We start from the raw sequence: 19,463 nt of genomic DNA, 5'->3' as shown, positions 1-19,463 counted from the left end.
CCTAAGTACACACATCCACAGGAATGTCAGAAAACCAAAGTCCAGCCTCCAGGTCTCCTGGTTTTACACTGGCACCTGCAGTGGACCATCTTCTCTTTCTTGATAGATGTCAAAGCTTGCAGGAACAAAGTGGCAGGCAGGAAGGCACTTATCTTACACTAGCATCTGCAACACGCTTTTCAAGATTGATGAAATCCAAATTACTTATTTCCTAGACACCTAAGCAAGCTGTAAAGACTCACGGCATTTTGAGCTTGTCTTCTGTGTACATATCCTTACTTTATCTACAAAAATATGTTTTTCATATTAATGCAGAAACCAACACATGAGACAAAAGTCCAGTATTACTCCAAATACTAAATTTTTCTAATTATGAGATACCATATAGTCATCACTAAAATATGTAAAATGGAAGATTCAAGACTTCTCTCACAATTATTTTTGAGAAGCATTTACTATTTGTGCATGAAAATATTCACTTCAGAGCATTTAAATTACTACAGAATTAGTAGCAACTTTTATCATGGCAAACAATCTACAGAATGTTTCCTCTACACATCAAAGAAAACTATTTTACAAATCAACATTTTATGAAACTATATAAAATAATACCAGAACTATGAAATATTCCAACTTAAGGCATTTCTGCTATGCCCACTGAGGTTCTAATGCCTGCAACCAGCAAAAATTCAAACCTTGATGTCCAAGTGCACAACACCCCAAATTTCAGTAGAAGGAGCGAGCAGGGGATGGAATCCCTCACACACACACAATACTGAACTTCCACACACACAAACATGTTGAGACTTTGCTTCCCAGGCTGCCTTGACTAGATGAACAGCACAACTTGAAATTCTACTGAAATCACATTTTATACATGTGGAGCAAAGCAGCGGGGAAGAACAACAGCATGGAAATCAAAGGCTTAACATTTTTTGGGGGGTGGAAAGGATTAGTGACCTACAGTTGTTGTATATAATTTTAGAGACACTCGCCCTGTTAACCTAGTTACAAAGCCAACAGTCAGTAGTAATTTGAAGTCACAGTGGCAACAATATTTTTCCATCAGGGCTCCAGAAGAGAAGATCTACATGAATAAAACAAACACCCCCTCAAAAACTATGTAAATATCTCTCCCTCTCTCAATCACATATGGAATTCTCAATACCAAATCATTTTTTGCTTCATTTTCTCCTTAAGTTCTAAGATGTTTCCACTGGATACTTTCCTTACTTCCCTTAGATATCCTGACAGCTTTTTTGCATTTATTTCCTCTTCTCTCCTTTCCCATTACAAAAAGAGAGAGAGAACACATCTTCCTACATTGTAGGCACCTAATGATAGCTCATTATAAAGTGACTCCCTTTTTCTCCCAATTCTCCAGTCCCTCCTCCTGCCGTAAGAAAAAAGACCAAAAAAAGAGAAATGTTTGTGTGTTTGTGATTTGTCAAAACCAAACATACTCACCTTAAACTATCCATTTATGAGGGCGTGGGATTCCAGCAGGCAGAGCTGGAAGGGAAGCCAGTTCTATGCCAGCCCTTTACTACTGTAGTTTCTACAGAACCACTTCAACACCACGGGTTAAAAAGTTTAAGATGAAACCTAGTGCAAGTACAGCACTCCCTCTTGTGCTATAATCACACCTTTATTCTGCTGCACAAAACCACACAACTCTCTCTCCCTTGGCTTCTTTTCCCCATATTTCATTTTGAAATCTCCAATTTCTCCCACCAATTCTGGTGTTCCTGAGCTAGACACCGAAAATTCAAGGTGGTTTCAAATACAAGCATTCTAGTCAGAAAGTATCCACAGCTTAAAAAAACAAACAAACACAGACAAACTCAAGCCTTGGCAATTCTTTAAAGGAACTGTGCACCAGTATACAGATACTGAAACCAATGTGTAATGAGCAATCTTCACATACCGTAAGATGCAACGCCTTCAATTAATAAACACTATCATAATAAAAAAAGTCTAGTAAAATCCAGTAACTACATTATCTAAGAGAAAAGAGATCAGAATGCTGTATTTTTACAATATCTATTCATACAAGGCCAGTTTAGGATATTGGAGTAGATTTAAGTCATTCCTATTTTTAAACTGCCTTTTCATCTGAAGAAGAACTATGATCGGCTGCTTATCAATCCAAAAATCAGGGATTTTGGCTTTTTGTATTTTCAGCATTGCCATATCTACTGTAGAACAGCTGAACTTCAGTACTGTGAAGCCATTCCTCTTCCCTCCTTAAGTGTTCATTATGGACAAAAACAATGTAAAGACATAAAATACAACATGATCCCAAGATCATTTAAAAGACAAAGTGTATTAACAAGGACTAGTAAGACTTCATAAATAATCTCTGGCCACTGACGCTGATGTATCAACAGTAAATATGTTTACATGATACTCAAATCCTCTGAATCCATGCAAGAATGGCTTCTCAAAATTGGTATCATCAAACTTAATTACAGGAGGACTTCAGGAAAGCCTAAAGACTGAGTCATTTAGCACCCCCCTTTGGATTAGAATTAATTTGCGTTGCTACTGAGTGCACTTTATGCTTCTATACTCTAGGTCCAGCTATTATTAGAAGCAACTCACCAAGTCATATTTCAGTAAAACACCCACCATTCTTGTGCTGGAACAACCCAACTTTTATAACCCCCTAGTGCCGCCGGCTTGCAATGCCCAAGCTCACAATACATCAATGTTTCCATTACTGAGCTCTATGACAAGGGGTTTCCCAGTGCAGCCATAAAAAACTGATTCCGTCCAAATGGTCAAGTATTTCTCACCTTAAAGGAATAGCCCTCTATCTAATCACCACAAATAGCATTTAGATCTCAATCCATATGTTGCAGGAGCCAATGGCTCATTTCAAAGGACAACATGCAGTATATGGTATGTATGGTCTCTCCAGTTCTGAACAATCATCAGAGCAGCCTTTTATTCCAGGCTTCTAGGCACGTCAATAACCATTTTAAATGCAGATTTTTACTAACTACTTCAAATTGTACTATTTCGTTTGTCTGAGCTAGACATTGCTAGTACACCTTTGCATCATGCACTAAACTCCTTTCCAGTCTATGAATGCAAGTCCAGATTAGTGCTCAATAATGCTACATGCATCCTATGGGACAAATCTGCCAGGAAAAACACACCATTCTACTCAAGAAATAGAAAACACGTAAATTACAATATACAGTATATAAGGCTTAGATATCAACAAGCTAGAGAAGTCAGACCCACAGACAGCATATTTCAAATTGTATCACTGGAACTTCCCACATTTTACTACTACAGAAACAGCAAAAGATGAAAGATGCCCTAATGCGTGGTAAAGATCCACGCGGAGGAGCACATACAGTCTGTCACGTCACACACAAGCTCCGATCGGCAGAACATGAGATTATGCCTCTTAACATTAATACAATTTCTCCTGATTTTCTGCAGGTAATTCAGATCTCGTTCACTCAAAAGACACAAATAAATCAAGACGTAAATGCCTTACCTTCTTATTCTACAAGCCACTGCAGTTCTCAGATAATGAGTCAGTCATAGGTTAATCTGCAGAGGAATGACTCAGTATAAACTTTTAAACATTCATTATTTTTTTTTCTAACCTACAACACGGCGATTCATTCAACGCGCTAAAACGCGGCGTCGCGAATCGGCGCATGAAATGAATGGCGTGAAAACAAAACACTTTTCTTTCCGCTCACGGCAGGCAGACGGGGATAGCGCAGCGCCGGTGCAGGCAGGCGGACTTTGCGAAAATACAACTCCTTGCGCGCCGCTGAGGGGCAGCTCCGGCGGGTCCGGGAGCAGCCCCATGGCCGGGGAGCGGCGGGGGCTCCGCCGCAGCGGCAGCCGGGGGGACGCGCAGCCGGGACCGCGCTCCGCGCCAGGCGCGGCGCTGCCGGCAATGCCCCTTTAAAGGCCGTCGGCCCGCCCCCAGCACTGCATATGGAGGGAGCCAGGAGCGAGCGAGCCTTCTGCATTCAAACGACACATCAAACGCCGCAAGCGCCGCCGCGGCTCCCGGCTCCGCTCCGGCCTCGCCTCCCTCCGCTCCCCGCACAGGCACACGCACCGCGGGGAGCGGGGCAGAGAGCGAGAGGAGCAGGGGAGGGAAGGGGGGAGGCAGGAATAAGTAAGCGAAAAGGGGCACCTGCAAAGCCCTGGAGTGCGAGTGCGTCCGGGCAGGAGAGTCCGCGCCGCTCCGCCTCAGGCTGATCTATCCCCGGGCACCGGCCGCCGCCGAGGTCCCGGCACGGGCTGCGGGTGCAGCGCGCTCGGCCCCTGCCTGGCAGCAGATGCCTCGGTCAGCGCTCAGTGCCCCCGCCGGAGCGCCCCCGGCTCCCGCCGCCCGCCCGGCCCCGTCCCCCTGCCCGCAGCGCCCGAGCGCGGGCAGGCGAGCGCGGCCGGTGCCGGAGCCCCGCGCGGGAGCCGCCGCCACGGCGGCAGCGAAGCTCCCGCCCTCCCTCCTCCTCCTCCTTCTCCTTCTCCGCCGCCCAGCCGAGCCGAGCCGAGCCGAGCCCCGCGGCCGCCCTACCTGCGAGCGTGTGCGGGGAGCGGGGCGGCGGGCGACAGCTGGAGCCGGGCGAAGGCGACCGCCAGCCCGGCGGAAAGTCCCGACCGCTGTGCGCCGTCTCCCCCCGCCCCGCACTTCCTCTCCCGCCCGCTCGGGCTGGAAATCCCCGGCGAAGCCCGCTGCTCTCCCGGCTCCTCCCAGTCACCGAGGGCGGGCCCGGCACAGCCGCTCAGCGCGCAGGCGGCAGCCGGGGGCCGGGCTTGCCCTGGCCGCTGGCCCCGGCTGCACCTGATGCTGCTGTCACCCCCTCCCGCGGGCACGACTCGGGCAAAGGGGCCCCGCGCCCGGGGAAGGAGGCGCGGGCTGGGCTGCGGGGGACGGCGCGTCCCGCTCCGGGCCGGCGGGGTGCCGGCGGAACCGTGGGGGCTCGGCCGGGGGGAGGGCGCTGGTGTTGGGCGCTGGGGGAACGAAGGGAGCAGGGGATGGCGCCGGGACGCGGGGCTCCGGGAGAGCGGGAGAGCCGCTCGCTTCCCCTGCCTATCCCCAGGGAGGTGCAGCAGCCCCGCTGAGAGAGGCGCCTCGAACACAATAGCGGTTATTAAACAAAGAAAATGCCATTGGGAAGAATGGGAGGGAGCGAAAACAGCAGCTGGGAGCGGGAGAAGGGTCTGGAAGAGATCAGGAAAGAGCAGCAAGCCAGAGCCGTTCACTCCCGGGACGGGCCGGTCGGGGCGCCCCGGCAGCCGCCGGCCGTAGGTGCCAGCCCCGAGTCCCGGCGGCGGGCAGGGGGCGGTGGGTGTTCCCTGCCCGGGGCCCCGGGGTGCGAGAAGCACCCGCGTCCCCTCCGCAGGCGACAGGGGAAAAGGGGCGGCGCTGGCAGCCCATAGAACCTGTCGCTCCCGGCAGCCAGGTGAAATAAATGCCTGCGTCGTGCTCCTCTAGCTCCGCAGCGTGTCCCGACCGGGGCATGTGTTCCGCGGGTACCGGCGGTCACGCTTTTACTCGGGGCATCGTTGGCTGTCGTGGCTTGTCGTGTTCCCGCCGCCTCGCCGGGCTGCGGGCAGAGAGGGAGGGAGGGGGAGAGGCGGCTCTGGCGCAGAAGCGGCGCGGGGGCTCAGCCGGAGCCGGGAATGCCCAGCCGGAGCTGGGGATGGGGGCTTAGCCAGACCCTTGGTCCATGGTGGGCTGGAGGAATTGCCCCACAGGGGCCTTCGGAGCCCTGGGTGCAGCGATGGGGCTGGCAGCCGGGAGAGCCGCAGCTCCAAGGAATGTGCAGAGCTGAACACGGAGAAATGTGTGGTGTTTGGCTAATTTCAGTGGGATGAGGTCACCGTCCTTTTTGGACGTTGTTTATCGAGGGATCACTAGGGAGGAACAGTTGGATGCGTGATCCTGAACGGACAAGCTTTGCGTCATAGTTGCCGCTTGCAGCATCTCCACGCGTCCCGAAATCCATCCTGACCCTCCTCGCTCTTCATATCCCCCGGCTCTCCGCACCGCCCACGCCACGCTGCCCTGCAAACCTAAACATCTCTAGCTCCGGCACTGTCCTCACCAGCCGCTAAATCACGAAGCCTGGCCGCACTGCTAATTCCCTCCTGTGTGCTGTTTTTCTCCTCATCCCACTTCTCCGCTTTCTCTCTTCCCCCCTCTCTCCCGCCTTTGCTGCTGTCCCCAGTCAAAGGCTGGCTTAGCTGTCAAGACAACTGCGGCTTTTGAAACGATGCCGTGAACCTGCCATCAGAAAGACAGTCTCAGACGGATGTCTTGCATGTTCTCATCACTTGTTCAAGACTGCTTGGCTCTGGACCAGCAGAAAGGATTGTGCACCAAGCCTGGATTTCTCCAGCAGCAGGGCTGCAAATAAGTTTCTATCAGAGACAAACCTGCAATTTCCTCCTTTGCCATTCTTTTTGCTGTTGTGTATGTGTCCTCTTGTTTTGCCCTAAAAGAAAAGAAAAAATGGAGAAAATATAATAGGATTCCAGTGCCTGTAGCTCTAGCAGCTGTGCTGATGTATCCTTCCCCAAAGAGAGAAAACAAATTCTTATACCATTTAAAGATGTCAGAAGCCTTTCCATCTTAAAAAATGTCTGTTGATGAAGGGATAAAGTGATGATTTGATGAAATACCTAGCATTTCAATTGCTTTGGTGTTTTTTTTTTCTTTATCCATATTGTGACTCCAAAATTTTAGGGATTTCTAATACAATTATTACAGCAAGATATGTCACCAATGTTTAGTCTTTCATTGGTTTGGAATTCTGTGTTATAAGCAATGTTTTCTCTGGGGCTTAAAGAGTTGTCTCAAGGCGGCTGTGATATACTGAACACTTCTGCTTGGCAGTATTATTTAGAACATAGATGTTGGAGGGGTAGCTACTTAAAACAGCAGAAATTATAGTAAAGACCATGGAGTAGCTTTGCATTTTAATAAATTGTTTGAAGAAGTAAAATAATAGTGCGTTGCATTGGAAAATTCCTCACCTGAGAGGAAAGAATTTTAAAAATCCACTGAGAGAAGAGTGATAATCCCTTACAAACTTGGACAGGGATACTTATCTCCAAAGCTATTTGGAAGACATAGAAGAGCAAATGGCATGTGATTATGGGAAACTAATTTCTCAGCTACAGACTGGAAGGTACCACTGGGAACTGGTAGGGCTTAAATGTTCTGGAGTGTTGTAGAAACTCGATTTCTCAAGCAAACAGTCCATGAGAGAGGATGCTATTTTAGGACTGGTATTAATAAGCAGCAAGGACCTTGTAGAAGGCCAGAGTGTTGAAACTGGTCATGAACTGAGTGATCACTAACTAATCCAGCTGAAGTTAAACTGCAAGAGGGACAAATGCAGATATTTGACTAACGCTCGGGATTGCAAAACAGCAAACTTAGAGGAATGGGGAAAATTCCTGAGGCTGACATGATGGATGAACCCAACGATGATTTTTACTCAGAGATATTGGAAGAAGCAGCAAATAACAATTGCCAAGGCAAGGATTTGTTCAAGGTTAAAAAGGCTAGAAGCAATACCCCTGTGCCTAAAATAGGACAGTGAAAGAAGAAGGGTGGTGATGCTGGTAGCCTTGGGTCTGCTGCTCTGACCTTACTATGGGGGTGAGTTCCTCCATGAGAAAATGACTGTGAGCTGCCAGCAGAATGCCTATGGAAAAGACTCACTTGAGTCTATGATGCACAAAGCATGGTATTTTTAGTAGAGAGAGGGAAGTATTAACATGGCTGTACACGGTACAGCTGAGGAACCTTGTTTGGAAAATTGCGTCCAGTTCTGGTGACTTACGGTCAGAAAAGATTGACTCAGGTTGCCACAGGTGCACAAGAGGAATACTGGGGTGGCAAGGAGCAGAGTATCTGTATTCTTGAATGGGAGCTGCAAGCAAGCAAACTTAGCTTCCTCAACTAGCCAAATTAAGCCAAAATTGTGTGATTCAGGCAGTAAATATCAAGGAAAGAGTATCATTTAAATGAAAGGATTATGTTAAAACAGTAATGCATGGTCATAAATGGTCATGAGTATACTTAGATTGAAAAGCTTTCTAACCATTCCAAGAGCAAACAAACAGTGCTCCAGGAACAAACACCAACATGGTTTTAACCTGGGGCATGATGCTTTGTTGTGTCCAAAGGGGATCTGAAGAGAGCTGAGCTGCTGACCTTTGACATTGTACTGTAATAATTCCCAAGTTCCAGACCTACTTCTGGTCCTCTGCCCCATCTGCATTTGGCTTGTGAGGTTTTTTTTTCAACTGCCTCTGAAGCACTGGAAATTAGTCAGAGACAGGATGTAGAAAGGGCTGGTGACATTAAGTCATCAGGTGGTTTGTGGTGGATCTTGCTCACAGGCATACTGTGATTGCCAGATTTGTGTCACCACAAAACCTTTTCTCTCAGGTGAGCCTGGCCAAAGGCTGTCTTGTGTTCCCCTTGCCACTTTGTCAGAATCTGCTGGGAGATCTATTTGGTAAATATCTTGTTGCATGGGTACTGGTTATAGTCTTCTCTGATATTGTGCTTGAGAGGTTTAGCCTTTTTTTTTGCTGCAGTTCTTAATTTTATTACCTCTTGCCAAAAAGGGTTTGGTGACTCTTGATGAGTGGGGATGCAGAAAAGTTATTGCTCTGAGATCTCCTAAACAAAATGGCCATTATGTGTTTGTAGAGGGGGGCTCATTCCCGGTCCTGTCTTCCCAGAGGTGGCATCAACAGGTTATTTTTAATTCTGGAAGTAAACCTGAGAGAGGGAGAGAGAAAGAGGACAGCAAACCATTGTTTCTTGTGTGAATTTGCTTATTGCAATTAACAGTCATTCAGCTGAACATTTGTAATTTGGAATGGTACAGTACATCCTTATTAACCCTGCTGTTTCAGGTGCAATTTGGCACTGCTTCTGTATAGAATGCTAACTCTTTAGCATCGTGGTTTGTGTGCTTCACATGGCTTCTCCACAGTTTCTGCAGAAGGTGGTTATGGGTTTTTTTTCTAATCAATACCTATTGTGGATCTGAGCAACACTTAGCAGGAGCCAGTTTCTACATTTCTGGCGCTGAGGCAGAATTCTTTTCACAGTTTCTTGACTTGCAGCTTCCTCATCCTTTGCTTTGGATTGAAGATGCTTATTAACAGAATAATAAAACCATTGAATTAATATTCTTTTTTATTGCTGAAGCAATGCCCAAGAGGACCTGTACTGTGGGAATACACATTCATTTGATTCATCCCATACATGAGATAGGGGTTCCTCAGGGTTTTTTTCAACTGCTACTAGACAATAATGTCTAATGTGATAGCCCATTTGTTTAGGGGGAAAAAATTCCCCTGCCCAAACTATGATTTTCTACTTTAATTTCCTAAAAAGTGATGGTTTTCCAAATGACAAGCATTTAAGGTGAAACATTCCCAACTCTTCCAGAAGTAAGTTATATATGCCTTTCTGCATTTGCTATGTAACATTTTTCTTTTCTTTTCTTTCAAGATAATTTTAATTCCCAAGTGAACTTGTAGAGCTATTTGACAAGGAGTATTGGTATGGCATAACACAACTGTGTCTCAGTAATCTTAGGGCTTTCTTACTCTCTTGTTGAGACTATTAAAAATATATTGAGGTCCCCAGGCTCCCCTATTATCAAGACTACCATTGTGCCCTTGCCAAATTGACTTTGGAGTCAAATGAACTTTTGGAGGGCATGTCAGTGGATTCCCAAAAGAGGCCTGCAAAGTGGTTCACATGAACTCTAAGCTGTGCCTGGAAAAAGAGACAAGCTACAGCTCCACAGCAGGGAGTTACTAGAGCACAGCAATGCCTCAGCCATACATCTGCCTCTCAGTATGGCTGCAAAATCAGAGCTGTGGTGGGAAGAGTGCAAACTCAGCAAGATCAGCTCTCCACCACATGGAGATTTCCCTGTCACAGCTGAATCTGAATATAACTGATAAAAGCATCTTAAAGGCTGCTTTGTGCCTTCAGAGCAGCACAAAGAAGCTTTATCAGGAAGAAGGAATTGGTCCAAAAGATTTCTCCAGACATAAAGTGTCAGTTATTATGCTAGTTTGTAACTAGCAACTGCAAAGATTCTGTTGAAACCTGGCAAAGCAAAAGGCTGACATGAACATAACAGCTGTATTGATTTATTTAGATGCCCTCATTTTCTGGATGAAATATCTTTAGGTTATCCTGATATTCTTAGGATCTTTTGTCCATCAAGAATCTCAGAATCTAATAATACAAGAGAAAAAGCCTTACCTAACATTGTCAGAAAGACCAGGTGGGTATACTTTCAGTGCTGAGACTCTTTCATTATTGTAGAAATTGTTACAGGCTCTTCTTCAGTAATCAATAGTAGCTCTTTCTTCAGAGTGATGTAACTACTTATCTTTCACCTTTTCTGCATGTAGTCATGGGAACACCAAACAACCTGTGAGAATCAGGCTGAGGAATAATTTGAGCATTTGAGATGATTGGGAAGTGGTCACTGTATGATAATTTTCCTGGCTGCCAGCTTAGCTGTGTGCCTTATCCCCAGTGCTATCAGAGCATCAGAACAGGCCTGAGAGGCTTTTTCACCCTCCCTTTTATTGACAATGCTCTAGGTAGTTCTAAAGGGATTTTTCGGAGTATTCTGAAGGTTGTTTGAGTCTCTGGATGTTCTTTTGTTGTAAGTAAACTGTCTATAAAAGGTGCATTTCCAAAGCCTGATGTATTCTGTCCTGAATTCACATGCAGCTTGACCCAGACAGACCAGCCAGACTTCAGTACTGAAGAGATTACACAGGATGGAACCTCTGTGTTTGCTGCCCTGGCAGATTCCTGAAGAGAATCCAGTCAGGAGAATCACCATATAAAGAGCAGTTGTTCCAGAAGCCTGGAGGAAAACACTTCTCTTGTCACAATGGTTTCCTTTGTCTTAGCATATATCAAGCCCTCTAGTGGATCCACACTTGTGGGATTCAAGATGTGCACACCTGTATGGCAGCAGAAAGTCCTTCTCTCTGGCTTTTACCTTAAAGCTTATAGTCCCTTGTTGATCTGCCTCTTGTGACTCCACAGTTTTTCCCACTGTTCTTAGCAATTTTCTCACCTTGAATAGGAAAATGGTAATTCAGATTTACAGTTTCCCAGGTACCATTCATTCTGTCTCATGACAGCATGCATAAAATGAGGTAACTGGAGAAGCAATAATTATCCAGCTGTTCGTCTGAAGACACCTCTGAGCTGGATTCTATTTATCCACCTGGGTCTTGAGAGTTAGGAGACATCAGCATATTCACTGAATGATATTTAGAATGATTTCACTTTCACCTATAATATTTTATCACAGAGTCTGGGGAGGTTTCCAACCTGTGCACATGAACAAAATGACTCAAAGTGCTCCAGGTGGTATTGGGAAGAGAGTGGCTGTCTTGGGATGAAAACAACTGGCTGTCTTAGCAACCCCCACCTACTGCATTGTTAAAACCCAAGGGCAGGTATCTAGTTGAAATGTATCTTCAGGGAAGCAGGATTATATTCAAATATTTTCCTTGCTGAGTTTCAGCATTCTCTATATCAAATATGCTCAGTTTTCAAGTAAAAAAAGTAAAATCCAAGTGCTCTCAGGACAATTTCAGCCTAGCCCCTCTGAATCGAGCTTCCCTTCTTCTCCCTTCTTGCTGGTTATGTGAATGCTCTGCAAGCCACATTACATCCTAATCAGCATTTGCATAATCTTTACTATCTCTGTGATTGCAATATGAGGGGGTTATATATAAGCCAGACAGTAATTAACAAGAGCTAGAAGAACCCAGTTCCAATGATTAGCATGAGGCAGCAATGATTCAAGAGCTGAGTCTTTCATGTGCAGCATTTGGAAGAGAGCTACCCTGCTAAGGGCACTACTTTGAGTTTCTTAATCAGGAGGGACTATTCAGATTTTTGGGTGCACCTGTTGGATATTGTGTCTTCAATTACTGGAAATACTCTTCTACAATCCCGCTGCAGAGGCTGCTGTTTTGGTATGGGGGGATAACAGCCAAGTTCTGTTGGCACCAGCCCACACAAGAGCCATGTCCACCAGAGAAGCAGCCCTTCCTGCTCTTCCAGATGCTGAAAGACCTGTAGTGGAAGTGGTGAAATACCAGCTAAGATTCTGCAAAGGTCTGAGCTAGGAGTATTAGAAAACTTCCCTTGGAGCCTTCAGATGATTGGAAAGGAGTGAGCCCAACAAAACTGGCTGGAAGATTTTCCACAGTAAATACATGAGCTACTTCTCTCAGCAGGGGTCATCTGCTGTGGCCATGGGACGTGCCTCAGTCACAGGCACCTCCCTGCTGACAAATGGGCAGAGGGGGTGACACTTTGCTCTGGCTGCCCTTGAAACTCAGAAAGAAGAACTCCATAAAGAACTCTTGGAGCAGCAGAAGATTTAAGGAGAGCCCAGCTTACAGGACACACTTAGTAATCTGCTGCCAGTGTAGAAAACAAGGATTCTTTTCAAATCAAAATGAATTTTGCATTTATCTGTTCTTAAGAACAGATAATAATAGAACAGAACCTGTTGTCAAACTGCAGGCAAGCCCAGACACTCTTGTAATTTTAGCAGATGGAGCTGAAGGAGCCCCAGAATATTCTAAGAACAGCCCTCTCACTTTAATAATAGCAGGCAAATGTTGTCAGTGGGTTTGAGGACAAGGCGCTGCTGTGTTCAGCCTCAGACAGAATAGCTGAACTCTCAGGAGCCCTAGGGAGCTGAGACAATGGGACTTCACCATTCCCTAGGTCACACCACAGCAGTTCCCAGGTCCTTCTGTTTTTCATCCTTCCCAGTTTGTATCCCAGAGAGATAAGAGCCTTTCTCTGATCCTGTGCTACTTTCCTGAGTTCAGTCCTCAGTGTCTGCTCCAGAAAAATGCTTTCACATCCTGGATTAAATGCTCCTCTGTTGCAGACAGATGCGACTTAAAATGCACAAAATCTTATGTCATCTTTGCACTGAATTAGAAGCCACAAAAAGCAAATTCTTCTTTGGCCTCATTCTTACCTGGGGAATGCTAATTTGTCTTTGTGCCATTGCTGCAGTCTGACATCAACATAATCCAGAGCAGAAAGAGGCTCCAAACCTCTCCTGGGCTGTTGAAGATACTACACAGTCATAAAGCCAAAACCCAGTATCCCTCCCTGCTCCAGCTTCCCCAGGGTATCAGGTAACATTCTGGTTTGAGGTCCAAAGTGGAAAGCTGTGGTATTTGCACTCACTTTCTTGGAGTTACTCCCAATCCATTCTGTGGCAACACTGTCAACTCAGCTGAGAACAGAACTATTTTCATTAGCTGGGCCTCCCATTTCAGTGGCTGTGGAGAAAGAAGGTGGCAATCTGCATCTTTCCCTGCAGAAAGAGAAGTTATTTCCAATGGTGTGGCTGCTAAAATATAGCTTTGCATCTTTTATAGACCTCAGGAAGTTCTTTATTTATAAGAAGGGCATTTCTATACCTCAAACACATCTGAGGAACTACAAATTGCCAATTCTCACAATCTTTATTGTAAGTTTTGTGATATTTGAGGCTTTTTCCTCAAAGTACCATTTCTTGGAATGATGTGATTATGTAAAAACTCCAATTTTTCTTTCATTTAAACAAAAAGGCAGTAATTTTCCTGCTCTCATGGTTATAGACAGAAGCATAAAAATATAAACTGAGCACACTGCAAAGGCTGAGGAATCAGAAGGCAAAGCAAACTTAATTGAACATATATTCTCTCCTAAACATTATAACTAGAAGTCCCTTTCCTACTTTTTTTAAAAGATCTGAGTCATTATTTCTAAATTATTCAACTTGGCAACACCATATAGATTCATTATGCTCTTGGATGAAATTCTTTGTCACGCTAAAGACTAAATTGAGCCAAGAGTAACTTCACTATAAACAATTACATGTATTGTCTATTCTCAGCTTTTTTAAAAACATCATCTACCCTTTACAAAAACTCTGTAACACAATGAAGACTAAAGCTTTCATCTAGGCAAGCTCCAGTATATGACAAATATAAAAATTGAAAGGCACAATGGAAATAGAAGCTAATAAAATTTGAAATGGGTGAGATTTATTTCTTTAAAGTCTCGCTTCTCTCATACCCACCAGACCACAGTCTGTTCTGGGTTACACTCGGGTAAACTCAGAGTAAATCCAGCAAAATAATCTGACTTTATTGTTCACAACTTACATATTTTGCAGTGAATTGATATCAGTTCTGCTAAGTGTATTTGTCATCCCATTTCTACTTCCACCACTTATATCAAAATCTGGTAACAACAATGTGACTGGGGGACTGAGGAAGCACTAATATTAAGCCTGAGTGTGCAACTTCAGCTTGTCTGATATCCCTTCTGCCCTGCTTCTGAATGTGTATTCTGAAGCCCTTAATGATGCAATCACATTTTTTTCCACAGGATCTGCTACCTCTCTGAGTAACAGATCATTCTGATGAGGTTTGGATATGAAGCATGCAGCAAGAAGGACTTCTGCCTTCCAGATCTGTATTTCACTTTATCCTTAAAGAGGAACTTGGTGCTACAGAAAACAAGCCCTACAGAAAGTAGGTGACAAGTGGGTACTTGCACACTCAGCTAGTAAGGAATCCAGGATTGTAAAGAGTTTAACATGCTGTGCTTCAAACACCTTCAATGAGAAGGGAAAATCATGCAGCCTGCAGAAGAAACACTATCCAGGAGTCATACTTGCAGTCCTCTAATTCATAATCAGAAGGTGTTATCCATTATGCTACCAGAATGCTGTTGGCAAGATCTTTGCTTGGATAGATGCACCCTATAATCAAAGCTGAAAGATGGATAATGAAATTTATTTCTAAAACCCCACCTAACTTCTCCCAAAAATAACAAAGCGAAGTGAAACCCTTGCCAAGATGATATGAAGATCAATTGAGTGTTTGTGAAGCCCTCAAGAGCAGCAGTGATGAGTACTAGCGAGAAAATTTTAGGACTTGAGCTAGCACATTGCTGACAAAAAGGAAGAGGAATAGAGGTCTTACATGGTTAGTCTCAAATCCTCCAAATCCAAGAGCACTTATCCCTCCAACCCTCTTTTAAAATCCTGTTTACTGCCTAAGAGAATCATCCAGCTGTGATTGAAAGGGCAGAAAAAAGTATGTATCAGAGGAAAACAAATATATAGCACCCTTACTTAGGAGGAAACAGATGGCTTTTCAAACAAACCTGGATTACACAAAAGAAATATGTAGGGCACCACACATTAAATGCTGCAGATGAAACAAAATTACTGAGAGGTCCTCTGTCCATTTTTTATATCAAAGAAATTCAAGTTCTTCAGAAAGAATAGTATCCCACTAAGGACTGCATCATAACACTGTCTTTATTCTGTTCTGAGTCATCTGAATTTCTGAATCACCTGAACTTCAACCTCATTGTCACTTGTTCATGTGGATTTCTATTTTGGGTTGAGGGCAAGGAGAGTGACGACTGTTTTTTCTTCTTATTCTTCTTTTTTTTTTTTTTAATTGTGTCATCCAGAGTAATTCATATTCTCATGCTCAGATAGAGGAGACTCTTTACATCCACTCCACAGACTTCCACTGCTTGACCTAAGAGAGCAGCTGCTCACAGAGCTGCAATGCTGGGTGCTCTGGAGGAAGAGCTCCTCTCCTGCCACCACAGCATCACTGCTGTTTAACCACAGCAGAACAGGGAGGCTCAGCAGCCTGGATGCTTTTCCATGCCCTGATGGGGGGTGTTGCACATCTTGATGGGCATCCCCACCTTACTTCCTCTCATGCTGCTCATTTTTCCTGCTGTTTTAACTTTACTCTCCATTTCTCAGGGATCCTGTCCTCATCCAAGTCTCTCTCTCATTACAACCTCCAACTCCTGATTTTCCACTGGTCCCTTTCTACACTATCAATGCCTTTGCACCAAAGACCAGCCATCTTTCAATCGTGTTCATTCCTGTTTTTTCTCCCTTGCACTTGTACAGTTTCCCTTTCCCTTTATATCTCTGTCACCTCTGAGCCTGTGCCCCACACCAGCTATCATTGTGACACCTTTGCCAAAATAAACACCCAGGGGTGGGTTATTGGAGACAGCCATGCTGCAATCTGAACCCTTGTTGGAGCTACAACATAAAACTACAAAAATAACACGGAGTTATTGTATAGTTGAAAACTACAAATAACACTTTTTATAGTGTTTCAAAGAGTTGAAACACAATAAAAAACCATGCAGGAGCAAGAGACAGTATGTTTGTCTGTTGATTCAAGTCCACAGTTTCATTATCCATCATGCAGTGCACTTCACCTGCACATTTTAAGATATTTATAGGAGGGTCCAGGAAGCCTGAAATCTGTCTAGAACTGCAGGGTTCAAGAATCAAGAATTTTAAAATGTTGTGATCTGCTGAAGAGAGCAAAGGAAGGGGACTAATTTGGCTTGACACAATTTTTCCTGCAACAGTAGGCTTGGTTTTACAACCCAAATGGAATGGGAATATTCTGGTGAGGATATTTATTGAACGGGATGTAAATCCAGACTCAGTCCATTCCACACCCTTAAAAAGTAGGCAAAAAATACACAAATCCCCAGACTTCTCATGGCACAGTCAAAGGCCTTTTCTTACTGAAGAAGGTCAAGGAAAACAGTTTTGAAAATCTAAAATTCACTTAATTGCTAAAGAAAGAGACATAAAAAAGACAACACCAGATGATTTTACCATGAAGCATTAAAAGACACAGGTGCAAGTAAAAGGGTCCCACTAAATACAGCATAGCCTGAAGCCTTCAAAGGGATAGCAATAACACACTTCATAACCAGAGTCAAATTCTTGTGCCCTTGGAGTATTCCAGTAATAACTGGAATAAGACTGATTTTTGTCTCTAATCTTATACGTCTTGTTCCCCACAGTTCAGAGAAACCCTGCTGCCTGGAATAAAGTTCTGAGAAGACAAAGACTGAACAAGTCTTGGCATGACTAGCTAAATTAATAGGGATGGCCTGGGATGCTGAGACTCAGAGATAGGTACTGTAATATCTGGGACAATTATTCTCCCCTTTGTTGTCCCTCAAGAATCTCTAATTAGTTTGTGCAACAGATAAAAGCTTTGAAAGGTCTTCAGGATCTTCCATTCCAGCTCTGCCTCAATGCTCTGCTGATCGACAGGAGGTGAATGGATCTCTTTGTCAAATGCTCTAACCCCTGCCTCTTGTGTCATCTCCAGCAGCTGACACAGACACAGCACAAACAACAGCCTAACACAATGAAGCAAAGTTTAAGGCATCAAGCTGCAGTTTGAATTCTGAAAGGAGACAGGCACTGCCTGGTAGTGTGCAGTGGGATGGCTCTCCCATGAGAAGGGATGGATTTAGAGCTTCGGTCAGGTGGCCTCTTGCAAATGTAACTGTGGCAGTGTAAGAAGCCCTTGTCCTTCTGCTACAACTCCTGGCCTGAAAACTGTTGCTCTCCCTTAGCAGGGCTGGCAGAGTTGCCATAACTGGCCCGCCTCAGAGGTGGGCTGGTCCAACATTGCCCTGGGGCAGGTGAGGAATGCTCAGGTGAGCTGCTGGGGTGTGACAATGGTAACCTTGGGCAGGGACATGACCAACTCAAACAGCTGAAGGGATGATCATGTCTTAAACGGATGCAGTTTCTTCTAAAGTGGTAATGTATATCCAAGGATGTCTCCTCTTTTCAGTGCCTCCTGGTTTTGGTAACTGGCATCTCAGTATAGTGGTTTTTGGGATCTTTTTCTGGTTTTACCTTGCCATCCCCATGCACTGAGGGGGCAAGGGGTCTGCCACAGACCTGCAGATCCTCCTATGGCTGGTGTGCAGCTGTGTTCTATAACCCCATCAGCAGGGCAATCCACCCTTCACAGCAAGAAAATGCAATAGCAACTCAAAGGCACAACTAAAAGACAGGAAGGAGGCCACAAGGAATTTTTTTCCCCATACCAATCTCACTACAAAGTTGGTCAAGTTTAGCCAAGAGCCACTTGTATCAAAAGAGAATATTCTTTAACTAAAGTTAATTGTAACTCTTAAATGATGATCCAAATAATAACTTGATATGAATCTTTACAGAATTAAACCAATAGCAGCAGAAAGGCTTGGAGATGCCAGATGGTGCCTGCCCAGTCTTTAGGGTTCCCAGACATGCACAAAGCCAGTAGACTGCCTTTAAACCTTGAATGTGTTCACTGTCAACTGACTTTGCCCTCTCTTCTGTCTCCCTCCCTCATCATCACTATGGTGACTACTGTATCACAGCCTTTGAAAGTCTCTCTTTCTCTCCCTTATTCATTCTTCTTCCTTTAGCATCCCTTTTCCTTTTGACCCAATCCTGCCCTTTAAATGATAGGATCAGCTCTGGACTGAGGCTGAAGTCATCCCAGCTGTCCAGCCTGTCCCTGCTGCGTGCTTGTCTCATTGCTCATCAATCATCTCCTGAACTACCTCGGTTTGCCAAGCAACATTTTAAGGCAAACTGAAATAAGCAACAGTTCACCTTGAAACACGCACTCCCACCCGTGACAGCCAAAGGACTGACTGACAAGCAGCTGTACAACAAAAGGAAGGGGAACGAATGTCCTAAGGTAAACTTTCCCTTCTCTCAAAACAGTCTCCTCCGTAATACAGGTAATGAATGCTCATCCATCTTCCCCTTATTGATTTAATCTCATGTCAAACCTACCTTTTCACATATTCTGGAAGAGATCCTGTTTCCCTCCACGTGTCACCCACCATCACATAGCACAGCCGCTGACAGGAGCGGCATTCGGGGACCAGAACGAGCTGTGCTGTTTCTGATGCAAGGCACAGCCCCAGAGGCTCAAATGTGCTAACTCAACTTCAGCTTGGCAAATGAAGTCCGAGGCTTCAGGCAGAGCATCTCAGCCCTGTGTGCCCCCCTTGATGTATTGGAAGGGAGAGAAAGTATTAAAAGCATCACATACGTGAAGGATCAAGTACAACTGTTATTTTAACGTGACTTGCTCCCTTTCACATTTTATACCGATTTCCTATAGAAATAAAGCTTACGAGATCAGCTGGGAAATGCACATCTCTCACCCTTCAATCTTCTTTCCCCCATTTGCCAATTTCAAGAGCACTTAATAGAAAGTACAGTCCTTCAGGCTTAAATTAATTTTTACAGGATTTATAAAAATAGTGGCCAGGAAGCAGAGACCAGAGACCAGCAGAGGTTTGGACTTTCCCAAGTTGACCTCTAATGATTTTGCTCCTGTCACCCTATTTCTAGAATGTCACTTTGCTTTAAAACCCTTGGTGGGTGAGAGTTGGGGGAGGCAGTGGGGTGGCAGGGGTGAATGATGTGCGGAATGTTGTGAGGGCAGAGCAAAGGGCAAGCACAGTGCCATGGTGAGTACTCCAGTGCATCAACCAACGCCATCCA

At 44.9% G+C, this 19,463-nt stretch overlaps 1 protein-coding gene and 1 long non-coding RNA gene across 12 annotated transcripts in view; both read right to left on the bottom strand.

The window, feature by feature from the left end:
- The window catches only part of TRAF3 (TNF receptor associated factor 3), a 70,143-nt gene extending 65,204 nt beyond the window's left edge, over window positions 1-4,939 (bottom strand). For 5 of the 11 annotated variants that reach the window (XM_038137287.1, XM_038137288.1, XM_038137289.1 and 2 more), the window contains exons 1-3: window positions 4,559-4,934; window positions 4,175-4,309; window positions 3,515-3,570 (exon numbers count right to left, since the gene is read on the bottom strand). The gene's annotated coding sequence lies outside the window, so the exon portion shown is untranslated. Of the gene's footprint in view, window positions 1-3,514; window positions 3,571-4,174; window positions 4,310-4,558 lie in introns of all 11 variants that reach the window. The other 6 variants (XM_038137291.1, XM_038137293.1, XM_038137294.1 and 3 more) reach the window with 5 other exon arrangements.
- A 6,039-nt stretch (window positions 4,940-10,978) lies between these two features.
- LOC119701141 lies at window positions 10,979-18,832 on the bottom strand. Its single transcript, XR_005257028.1, has 3 exons — window positions 18,744-18,832; window positions 13,286-13,415; window positions 10,979-11,132 (listed from the first exon to the last, which is right to left on the bottom strand). It is a non-coding gene; the product is annotated as an uncharacterized LOC119701141 (long non-coding RNA).
- Window positions 18,833-19,463: the final 631 nt, after the last annotated feature.

This window comes from Motacilla alba, chromosome 5 (genome assembly GCF_015832195.1).
Source record: "Motacilla alba alba isolate MOTALB_02 chromosome 5, Motacilla_alba_V1.0_pri, whole genome shotgun sequence".
In the NCBI taxonomy this organism is placed as follows: domain Eukaryota; kingdom Metazoa; phylum Chordata; class Aves; order Passeriformes; family Motacillidae; genus Motacilla; species Motacilla alba.
The sequence above is the reverse complement of the archived record's forward strand: the minus strand, read 5'-3'. Positions and strand labels throughout refer to the sequence as shown.